The sequence below is a fragment of the Bubalus kerabau genome, chromosome 21, assembly GCF_029407905.1.
Source record: "Bubalus kerabau isolate K-KA32 ecotype Philippines breed swamp buffalo chromosome 21, PCC_UOA_SB_1v2, whole genome shotgun sequence".
NCBI classification, from domain to species: domain Eukaryota; kingdom Metazoa; phylum Chordata; class Mammalia; order Artiodactyla; family Bovidae; genus Bubalus; species Bubalus kerabau.
The window spans coordinates 42,179,950-42,190,772 of record NC_073644.1 but is presented as its reverse complement, the minus strand read 5'-3'; the positions used below and the strand labels follow the sequence as shown (position 1 = coordinate 42,190,772).

General features: G+C 46.1%; 1 protein-coding gene across 2 annotated transcripts in view; it reads left to right on the top strand.

Annotated features, from left to right (window-relative positions):
• Positions 1-5,203: 5,203 nt before the first annotated feature.
• The window catches only part of EPB41L3 (erythrocyte membrane protein band 4.1 like 3), a 145,899-nt gene continuing 140,279 nt past the window's right edge, over positions 5,204-10,823 (top strand). The window contains exons 1-3 of one of the 2 annotated variants that reach the window (XM_055559453.1): positions 6,262-6,463; positions 7,309-7,498; positions 8,283-8,478. The gene's annotated coding sequence lies outside the window, so the exon portion shown is untranslated. Of the gene's footprint in view, positions 5,478-6,261; positions 6,464-7,308; positions 7,499-8,282; positions 8,479-10,823 lie in introns of those variants that run through there. The other variant, XM_055559452.1, reaches the window with a different exon arrangement.

Below are 10,823 nucleotides of genomic sequence, written 5' to 3'. Positions count from 1 at the left end.
ATTGTTAGAAATTATGCTATTTATTTACAAGTGCTGAGATTACTTTCTAAAGTTTACTACAAATGGAAAGTAAAAAATTATTTAATAAGGGTATATTTTAATACATTGAAACTTCAGATCAGATCAGTCGCTCAGTCGTGTCCGACTCTGCAACCCCATGAATCGCAGCACACCAGGCCTCCCTGTCCATCACCAACTCCCAGAGTTAACTCAGACTCATGGCCATCGAGTCAGTGATGCCATCCAACCATCTCATCCTCTGTTGTCCCCTTCTCCTCTTGCCACCAGTCCCTCCCAGCATCAGAGTCTTTTCCAATGAGTCAACTCTTCGCATGAGGTGGCCAAAGTACTGGAGTTTCAGCTTTAGCATCATTCCTTCCAAAGAAATCCCAGGGCCTATCTCCCCTAGAATGGACTGGTTGGATCTCCTTGCAGTCCTAGGGACTCTCAAGAGTCTTCTCCAACACCACAGTTCAAAAGCATCAATTCTTCAGCGCTCAGCCCTCTTCACAGTCCAACTCTCACATCCATACATGACCACAGGAAAAACCATAGCCTTGACTAGACGAACCTTTGTTGGCAAAGTAATGTCTCTGCTTTTGAATATGCTATCTAGGTTAGTCGTAACTTTCCTTCCAAGGAGTAAGCGTCTTTTAATTTCATGGCTGCAGTCACCATCTGCAGTGATTTTGGAGCCCAGAACTTACATGATATGTATTAGCCATGTCTTTTTGACTAATATTTTTCCAAGAGTACAAAGATAGAAAGGAGGAAAATATGGAATTTTGATGAATAGGAATGATTTTTAAGAATGATGTGCTAGCAGCCTATTATACAGAGTGAGATAAGTTTGAAAGAGAAAAACAAATATCATATACTAACGCATATATATGGACTCTAGAAAGATGGTACTGATGAACCTATTGGCAGGGGAGCAATGGAGACAAAGATATTGAAAACAGATTTGTGGGCACAGGGTGGGAAGGAGATGGTGGGACGAATGGAGAGAACAGCATGGAAACATAAACACTACCGTATGCAAAATAGATAGTGGGAATTTGCTGTATGATGCAGGGAGCTCAAACTGGTGCTCTGTGACAACCTAGAGGGATAGGATGGGATGGGAGGTGGGAGGGAGGTTCAAATGGGAGGGGACATATGTATACCTATGGCTGATTCATGTTGATGTATGGCAGAAACCAACACAATATTGTAAAACAATTATCCTTCCATTAGAAATAAATAAAAATGTTTAAAAAATAGCTGAATAAAAGAGAGGAGAGAGTAAGTCTTCAACATAAAAAAAAAAAAAAAATGATGTGCCAGCAGGTCTAAACTTGCTCCCTCTCATATGTACATATTTTTACATAGTTTGTGCTGCATTTGTACTTGCATTTTAAAATTTCGTTCTGCATCTGTGCTCTGCATGTACACAGACCCCTGAAATGATGTATACAAACTCAGAATGAAGCATCTGGAAGCCTTGATAAGCTGTTAACTTGACACTATTCTTAGAACCCAGAAACTCTCAAATGAATTTTCATTTCAGAAGAATAAGCTTGTTGCTTCTGAATTATGCATTCATCCCTGGATTTCCCTTATTTATGGTCCCTGGTAATGCTATGGCTGAAGACTTTATGTCCTCTTTTCAAGGACTTGATATGCAATTCAGGTGCCTGAGATTATCGTGAGCATAAAATAAGCCTCAGCTAGTTACTGCGAGGGTTGTTGGCATTTTACTAGGACAACTGAAGATGAGGAACAGTCAGCCTAAAGGACTGAAGGGCATGGAGATATTTTTAAACACCACATGCTTTCATGAAAGGTGGTCTGAGATCATGGACAGGGGTGCATGCCTGTTAGAGCAGCCGCATCTGCCAGGTTTGGTCAAGCCTCAGTGTTCTCCCAGTCCTCCTGCTGGAGGGCAACGTCCTGGTGGGTTCACTAGACAGACTCTCCATCATCTCTTCCTGGAGTCTTGTTGATGAGGCTGTCATACAGCTGGTAAATGCTGCCTTTGCCTTGGCCATCAGGCTGGAGTTATCACTCATCAGGTAGCAGGGTACCAGTGCATACCACGGAGTCAGCATGCTGTTGATGCTCCTGGATGGATGGAGGTTCGTGGGGAATCCTGTCTCTACAGTTTGGGATGAAGTCACACACATACTTTGCCTAAAGTGAGCTGTGTCCCTTTTCTCCGGACCACGGCTAGAATTCTGGATAGCTTCTTGGCCTTTAGTGATGTATCTTCCCTGCGTGCATGTGTGCTCAGTCACTCCAGTTGTGTCCAATTCTTTGTGAACTATGACTGTAGCCTTCCAGGTTCCTCTGTCTATGAGATTCCCCAGGCAAGAATACTGGAGTGAGTTGTCATTTCCTTCTCCAGGAGATCTTCCTGACCCAGGGATCAAATCCACATCTCCTGCATTGCAGGTGGATTCTTTACCCCCTGAGCCACCTGGGAAGCCTGTATCTTCCCTACAAGAGAGCAATCTCAGGAAGCCCATTGTAGGGTAAGCCTCTCTTAGTGGGAGAGACCAGAAAGAACTAAGGGCTGGAGTCATGGCCTGAGGTCATCCTTGCCCCATGTTTCCTGGATTATTTCAGCATTTTCTGTATGAACATAGAAAATCTGGAATCTGAGTTCTCAGGCCAAATCTGCACTCACTCTGGGACTGTATGAAAGGCATTTCTTTGACCCAAGAACTACTTTTCTGTAACCCACTGAGGCAGCACCATGAGGGTTCTTACACAGACAAGAATATCAAATTCTCTGGGGGTAGAGTGGCTTTATTTTTGATAGCTGGAGGGATGTAGAGTGTTTATTAGTGTTTAATGAATATAATGCCATCAACTATAATGGCATCATCACCTTACCTTCTTTTCGCTTTCCTTCTCTTTTCCAGGTGGAAGAGCTCCTTATTTCCCAAAGAGAGTTATAATTCATAAGCATACTTTATATTATTGTTTTTACTCAGCAGGTATTAATATGTGATGGCTCAGTGGTAAAGACCATGCAGGAGACATAGGTTTGATCTCTGGGTCGGGAAGATCCCCTGGAGAAGGAAATGGCAACCCACTCCAGTATTCTTGCCTGGACAGAGGAGCTGGTGGGCTATAGTCCATGGGGTCACAAAAGAGTCAGATACTAAACAGCATTAGTATGTGATAGTGTCTTTTTATTTTGTGGAACCCTAAGTGCTTTTAAACATAAGCATTTTGGAAATAGTCCTTTGTGAGGAAACAGAACCGTCCAAGTGACAACTTAGTTCTTTATTCCATGTCCATTTATTCATTTAGCGAAAGTGTTCACTGCTTGCTTGCAATGTACCCAGTGAGGCACTGTGGGGAGACAGATGACTAGCAGCGGCTTTGGCATGATATTCACAAGGTAGAAAGAAGAGTGTTTATTACAGAGATACAAGCAAGTACTGACGAGCTAGCTCTGTGATGCTCCTGAATTTTTGTTTGGCCTTTCTTTTTCTCCACGTGTGTGCTAGGAAAAAAAAAAAAAAATAGTAGAGAGCCTTGGTCAAGCCCAAAGAGTTTCATAATAATTGCTTCCCAGGTTAACTATTAAATTATGAAGCAGGATGGTTTTTACTCCAAATTTTGAATTCATGCAGTATTAGGATGAATAGTTAGGTACTTCTAACTTTTAAAACTAATATTTAGTATTTGAACATTTTCTCCCAAGAAAATAGACCTTCATACACTATTGCTGATTTTTTCCATCACTAGAAAGATCCAAGATTCATCAGTCAGGGAGAAAGCGGTTCGCTTTCAATTAAAAAAAAAAAATAGCAAAAATACTGCAATAAAATGAATGAAAATATGAAACCATCTGTATCTCCAGTGATAATGCCAATGCAGTGTATACTGTAAACAATACAATTTGTTCAAGTCCACTTTAAAGGAAAGTGGTTTAGTGTGGATATATAAAAAAGGAAAAAGAATCCTTTCTTTATTCACAGATCTCATATGCAACACACACCACCATATATGCACAGATGTTACATATATGTGTATATCTCTCTCTAAACACTCTTGTGGCCCCCATAGGAAATTAACATAGGTCATCACCAAGCACAACCAGTATTTGAACTGTCACCTTTGTCTGTCACTTAAAAGACAGTTCAGGTCTTTGTTATCTCTGGTCCTTGGAACAATGCCATACTCACCTCCTGTCTGCCCATCCTTTCTAGTTTTTGCAGTGTTATCAGAATATTTTTCCTATGACATGACTCAAGTCACATTTTCTTCCTCAAAATTTCCCAAAGCTGCAAACCTAAAGAATGCAGGCCCATAAACTCCACAGAAACACAGGAACCATGGTTTTCCAACTGTCTCTAATACAGTCTGAAAAATGCCCCTCCCTTTTATTCTTTTCCATCAGGTTTATTACAGGACATTGAATATGGTTCCCTGCACTGTATAGCCCTCTCTTTCTATTGCCATCTTCCCTGTCCTGGAAACCCGGGGTTACCGACAGACCCGGTCCAGAAGCTCTGCCGCAGCCATTTAACTGTGCACCACTTATCTAGCACTCGATAGTAAACGCAGTACTTGTGTAAATCCATTTTTTCCCTCCCTGAATGAGTCGGTGAGCTCCCAGAAAGGTGACTAGGAGTATTTGGAGAAGCCCTTAAACATTTTAATAAATGTGCCTTGGTTACTTGGCTAGGGCTGTGATATTGCGAGACAAATAGGAATAATTTCTTTTGCCTGCAAACCACTCCCCACCCGCCCCAACCCCCGCCATTTCAGTGGGAAGCGTTATCAATTATGACTTCCCATTAGGCCGGGAAGACCACCTGTAACTGCAGCTTTAGGTTGGGGATGGGGAGACGGTGGGGAGCAGCAGGCTGCCTGAAAAACAGGAAACCTCCCTCAACCTCTAATTCAGATCTTCTCCATTAACTTAGTCTTTCTGGGACACCAACCCGGTGCAAAACACCGCCAATTTGATTTCTTTTTCTTTTTTCTTTCAAAAAGGTGGGTGGGGGGAACCTGCAGTCCCCAAGCCAGTAAATAACTCACCTGAAGGTCAGGTACGCCCTCCCCCCACTCTCCCGGGGGTGTCTGGGAGGGGTGGGGGTGGGGGCGGATAGAGAGCCCGGCAGTGATCGCTGTAGAAACCCGGAGGCTCAGGCGATTGGCAGCGGTCTGGGAGGCGTCCTCCCCAGCCCGACCCCGCGCCGGGATGAAGGCGGAGGCGGCGGCACGACAGCCCTGAAGTCCCCAGCGCCCCCTCCCCCGCGGCCGAGCCGGGCCGGGCGCGTCCCTGGGCGTGTGCCCCGCCGCAGCCCGCGGAGCCTCCCGAGTCTCCTGCCAGCGGGGCGGGGAGCGCGGCAAGCGCCCGCGTCTACGGCTGCCTCCCCACGCCCGAGCCTCCGCGCCGCGCCGAGGACGCGCGCCCCAGCCGGTCCCCCCGCCGCCGCCGCCGCCGCGCGCCCGGGCCCCCCGGCCCAGCCCAGGTAACTTTTCTGCCTGCGGGGCCGCGGGGGCCGCGGGGGCCGAGGGAGGCGCAGGGTCGCCGGGGGCACAGGGCTGGCCGGAGGCCGGGGGCAGGCGCGTGGCTGCGGCGCCGCTCAGCCGCGCGAACCGCGGGATCCGGGCACCCTTCCCGCTCGGCCCGCCGGGACCCCCGCAGGGACCCCCGACCCCAACAGCCTGGCCGAGCCGGGGTGCCGCGCCCGGGGACGTGCCCGCTTCGCTCGCCCTGCGCTGCAGCATCGCAGGGCGGGCGCCTGGCCCGAGCCCCGGCCTCCGGCCCGGGGGCCTCCCCCGGAACTCCGGCCGAGAGGGGCGGCTGGCCCCTGCTCGGTCAGTTTCCGAGCCCTCCCCCCGTCCCGGGCGCCATGTTTTGAGTTACCCCTCGGGGTGGGGTGGGGGCGGGGGCGACACTGCGGCGCCGCCCGGGGCGCGGGGAAGCCTGCGCGCGGCGGCGGAGGGTCTGCGCGGGGCTTGGCAGACGCGGGGCCGGTAAGGTGCGCTCGCACAAAAGCATCTGCGCTCCAAGCGGCCGCCGCTTTTATGTAACTTGTCCGCTTCGCCGAAGTGGGGCGGGCGGCGGCCCCCGGACGGCGGCGGAGGCTGCAGCGGGGTGGCCGGGGAGGGGGAGGAGGCAGCGTCCTCCTAACGGGGTGCGGAGTTGGGGTAGGGGATGCTCGGGCACCTGCGGAGCCAGGGACCCGGGGGCGGCGCAGCTCACCTGGCGCCTGTGAGGCTGCACTGCCCCGGGAGGCGTGTGCGCGGGCGGCGCTGCGGCGGCTGGGGGCGGGGAGGCCGGGGTGCGGGGCTCGGGACTCCGGGAGTCGGGGTCTCCGCCAGTTCCGGGCGGGTGTTTCCCGGAGCCTGCCGCGGGGGCCCCCGCTGTCTGGGGTCTCCCTTCTTCTCTCGCCCTCGTTCCCCTCCTTCCCGCCCCCCTCCCCCAAACCAAGTTCACGGCTTCTGCAATGCGGTGGGTGTGGTTACCTAGTCTATTGCCCCTGTGGTCCTTCGCCGCGGGAGCGGTGTCTCCTCGGTTTTCAGATTTCCGGATCCCAAGTTGTCTAGGGCTTTTTTTCTCCTTCAGTCCCAGCCCAGGGTTAAAGTTGAGATGGTTGCAGAACACGTAGAAAGATAAAGAGAACATGTGTTGTTAATTACGCCTGGCGGCCGGCCTGAGAAATCCTGAGGGCCAGGCAGCCCTGTCATGCGTCGCTTGCATTTTCGTGTTTAACTTGGTGTTTCAGCTTTTTTTTTTTTTTTTAACCTCAGTCTGGCGGAATTGTTTTTGCAGATATCCCGCTCTTCCTTTTTTTTTTTTTTGGGGGGGGGGTCCATTTTAGGGTCTCTGGGGCGGCCAGGTGTGTGTTGGAGTTTATCCTGGTAGCATTAACTTTCCTAGTAGAAGAGCCATCAGATCAACCAAGCACTAAAAACAGTCTTTTTGAATTTTACACTGATTTTTAATGTCTCAAACAAAAATGGTAAACCTCCATTTATGATCTGGGAACCCTAGACGCAGCAATTATACAGCAAATTGAGCAGAAAAGCCCTATTAAGGAAAAAGAGCGCATCGAGTTTGAGTAAACTCTGGGGAACGGGAGGTGATTCGTATCTTGGATCAAAAAGCTTTTTTAAAAAATGCACGTTAATTTTGGTATCAGACTTTCAAAACTTTAGTTGGAGTAACAAAGTCATTTCGAGAGGAAATAAATTCCATATTGAGAAGCCTGACTTTAATTTGTTAATTTCAGAAGGCATTGATGAAAATAAAATAGCTGAATACTAAATAGTCTCATTTGCATTATGATTTTCTAGTGGTTTAGAAAAGCAACATACCAGATGCACGAGTTACTGCACAGTTTATCGAGCTAATACACTTCAGGCAAATAATTTTGGCAGCGCAGAACGTGTTTTCTGAATGATTTCTCAGTAGCGGGAAGAGTGGCTGCTTTATTTAATGTGTAAACCCCTTGGAGCTGAAGGATTGAGAAGATGGAGGTCAAAGGTCAGTATCTCAGAGAGCTGTTTACATTTCATTTTTAAGTCATTTCTTCTGTACCAATGCGATTTAGGTTAAAAGCAGGTTTTGTCAATTCTTGTACAGTGCTTGGATTTGGGCCAACTTTGAATTGTGTTGAAATAGGAGACCTGGGATTTTTTTTTTTTAACTTGATCAGAAGCTATCTTGTCCATACCTTGGTCTTGAAACATTGGTCAAATGCATTAAGGGGCTGCCCAAGGAGAAGGGAGGCAACTGTTCATGAACCAAAAATGTTATGATGTCAGTATTTTGTGAATCCTTCCTTGATTTACAGTTTGTTGGGTTATTATGGCAGGGACATACTATCCTGTGTATTTAAGTTAGTGATTTTTTGAAAAAAAAAAAAAAAAAAAGCCTTAAAATTCACAAAATAGAATTCATGGCCTCTCCAGTAAAATAGAACTCCAAGAGTGAGCTGAAAAATAAAGACATGTTTCTTTTCCTTGAGAATTTGACTCTCATGGAGATTACTTAAGTCCTCGAGTTCCTTGGTCATCTTTCCTCCCCAGCCTCTTCTAAGGACCCAACCATTGTTTTCCTGTGAACGTCAGCTTTATCGTGAAATAGAGACTTACTATGGAAAACCATGACTCAGGTTTATCTCTGGCACCGCTTCCTTTAGAGAGATCTCTGATGGTATCACTGCAGCATCTCTTTCTTTCGGAAGGCTACACAGCTGCTAGCTTGTTGAGAATTCGTGGGGCACTCCTGGAGAGCTCTGCTCTCATTTGATTCCTCTTGGCTGCAGAGAATTGTGTGCTCAGAAGCAGGGACTGGAGCCGTGAAGTCACTGCCCTCCCCTGTCTGGTGTTGTGACATCACTATGGCTCAAAGGAAACAAGGGTGGGGCAGCAACACCAGACCGTCTGAAGCATCTTGCCGGCGTTAACTTTGCCTGATCCATGAATGAGGCTCTCCTTTCTCCAGTTGAACTGCACCATAAGGTATTGTTTGAAGCATGAGATACGGATGCAAGCCTGCATGGGAAAGTGTGTTTCATAGATTAAGGAAGCAGAGCGTTTGTGTGTGTGTGTGCAGTAGTAGAAATTATTGACTCTTCCTCCCATTAAGGAAAATATTGTTCGTTTTTTAGGAGGGCCATTGAAAAATCATGTTTAATTAACGAGTATATATTAATGCAGAGAATAGAGTCAGTATATTTCTTACTTCTTTTGTACCTAAGTGGCATTCTTGCTAAATTCTTGGTGTAAGTGGTTAGTCTTGTCTTTCAAAAGTGTGTGGAGTGGTGTCTGTCGAGATACAGTCTCTTTCTGGGTAGACAGTGTTCTATCTGATGTGTTTTCCAGTGATGTGTTTGCAATTGGCAATTAGAAAAAAAAAATGGGGAAAAGAAAGCAAGAGGTTTCACAAGTGTAGAAGATAACCTGCAGTGATTTGGGGTAATTGATTTCTGTGTAAGTTTTTGGTTTATGTGTAGACGATTTTATAATTTAGCACTTTTGAATTCTCCGAACTGAGCATTCTAGTGCAGAGATGATCCCAGACAGGCCGCACCCGACTTTGTGATAAATCAGTTTCCTGTTGTGATTCCTGATTTGAATGTGATGCGAGCATAAAGGAGACCCACAGAACAGCTGCAGCTTGGGGTCTTCTTGCCACCTCTTCAGTAAGATGACTGACCTTTTCTCATGTGAGGATATTATGTGCGTGGGACCTGTGAGCAGTTCTCATTTAACCGTGTCACTGTCCAGAACACATTGCCAACGCAAAAGGGAAGGAAAATTAAAAAAAAAAAAAGGAAGGATAGCTCAAATAGAGAAGTTGAAATTAAGTACCAGAACTGCAGCTCAATTCGTTGAAACGTCTTTGGTGTTGCATTTTTAGACTTAACCATGATTGGCTAAATTGCACACTTCACAATTGTAAGCTTCTATTAGCGCCAAACCCCTAATTCTTTGGTAATTTGCAGTACAGAGGAAAAAGCTGACAACTTAATTTTTAGATGGCTGACATTTTGATGCACTGTTCTTATAACCCTTCCTTACAGACTTTAAAAAAAAAAGCAAAAGCAGAAAGGTTTGTATTCAATCTAGAGAACAGTTGGGATACTTCCTCTGCCTCATGCACTGTTTTTTTCTCTCCACTTAAACTGAATGAGTGCCTGTTGTTTGGAGGGACTTATTTTCCTTTTGCTTGGAGTTTTATTCCCAGACCAGCACAGATCTAAACTCGTAGGATGTTGAGTAAATATTTATGGAATTGGATTAAGAAGTGAGACCATATATGACTTATGCTTCACTATTAAAGAATAGTTGACAAGGCTTAAAAAGCATGGCCACTTCCTTAAAAATGAGAATGTTCAGACTCTTGTATGCAGCTGTTTCTAACCACACGGTCCTCTTCATAACAAGTTTGCTGCTCTGGCCACAGCTCAGATTAGGTAGGTTCTAGAGGTTTTGTCTGATCCAAGAAGAGAATACTGCAGGTACCGTGAGAAAAAAGGACGGCTTCTTTGAGAGAAGATGGGCAGGCAGCCTGCTTCCCTTCCTGCCATCTCTAATTGGTGTCATGGGGACATCAGTAGAGCAGATGTACTCAGAAGAAAGGGAGAGGGATCAGATGGAGGGGGACAAAAGCGGAATGAGGGCTGGGCCATCATATTGATCTTGATGTTGAACTAAGAAGAGAAAAACTATTTTCTCCTTAAAAATTTTTTTATTTTAATGTTTTTATTGGAATATAATTGCCCTAAGATGTTGTGTTAGTTTCTGCAGTGAAATGAATCAGCCATATGCGTACATATATCCCCTCCCTTTTGAGTCTGCCTCCCACCCCACTCCCCCATCCCCACCCTTCTAGGTCATCACAGAGCCCTGAGCTGAGCTTCCTATGCTTTATAACAGCTTCCCATTAGCCATCTATGTAGATCTCTCTTCTTTGGTCATTTTTTATATATGTTGTATTTACATTCTCCAGTAGTGACTTTCTCTGTGTTTTAGTCAAGCTCCACATTTCATCCTTTCTCTAAAACAAACCTTTTTTTTTTTTTTCACATTTGCACATCTCTGAAATTGGGATATGTCTTACAGTTGCTTTCAGCCATATGGCAGAGAGAAAGCTGGCAACTGAATTCATTGATAAAGACGCAGACATCAAAAATTGGAGATTGGGTGTCAGTTGATTGGAAGGAAATCTTGGAGACATAATGGAGCACGCATAAGAAATAGCACATCACCCATGAAGAAACATAGGTGGTATTTCCTGTGTAAAGGCATAGATCACGGTAACTGAATCAGCATGCAATTTGAGAAAGTTCGATTTTGACCTA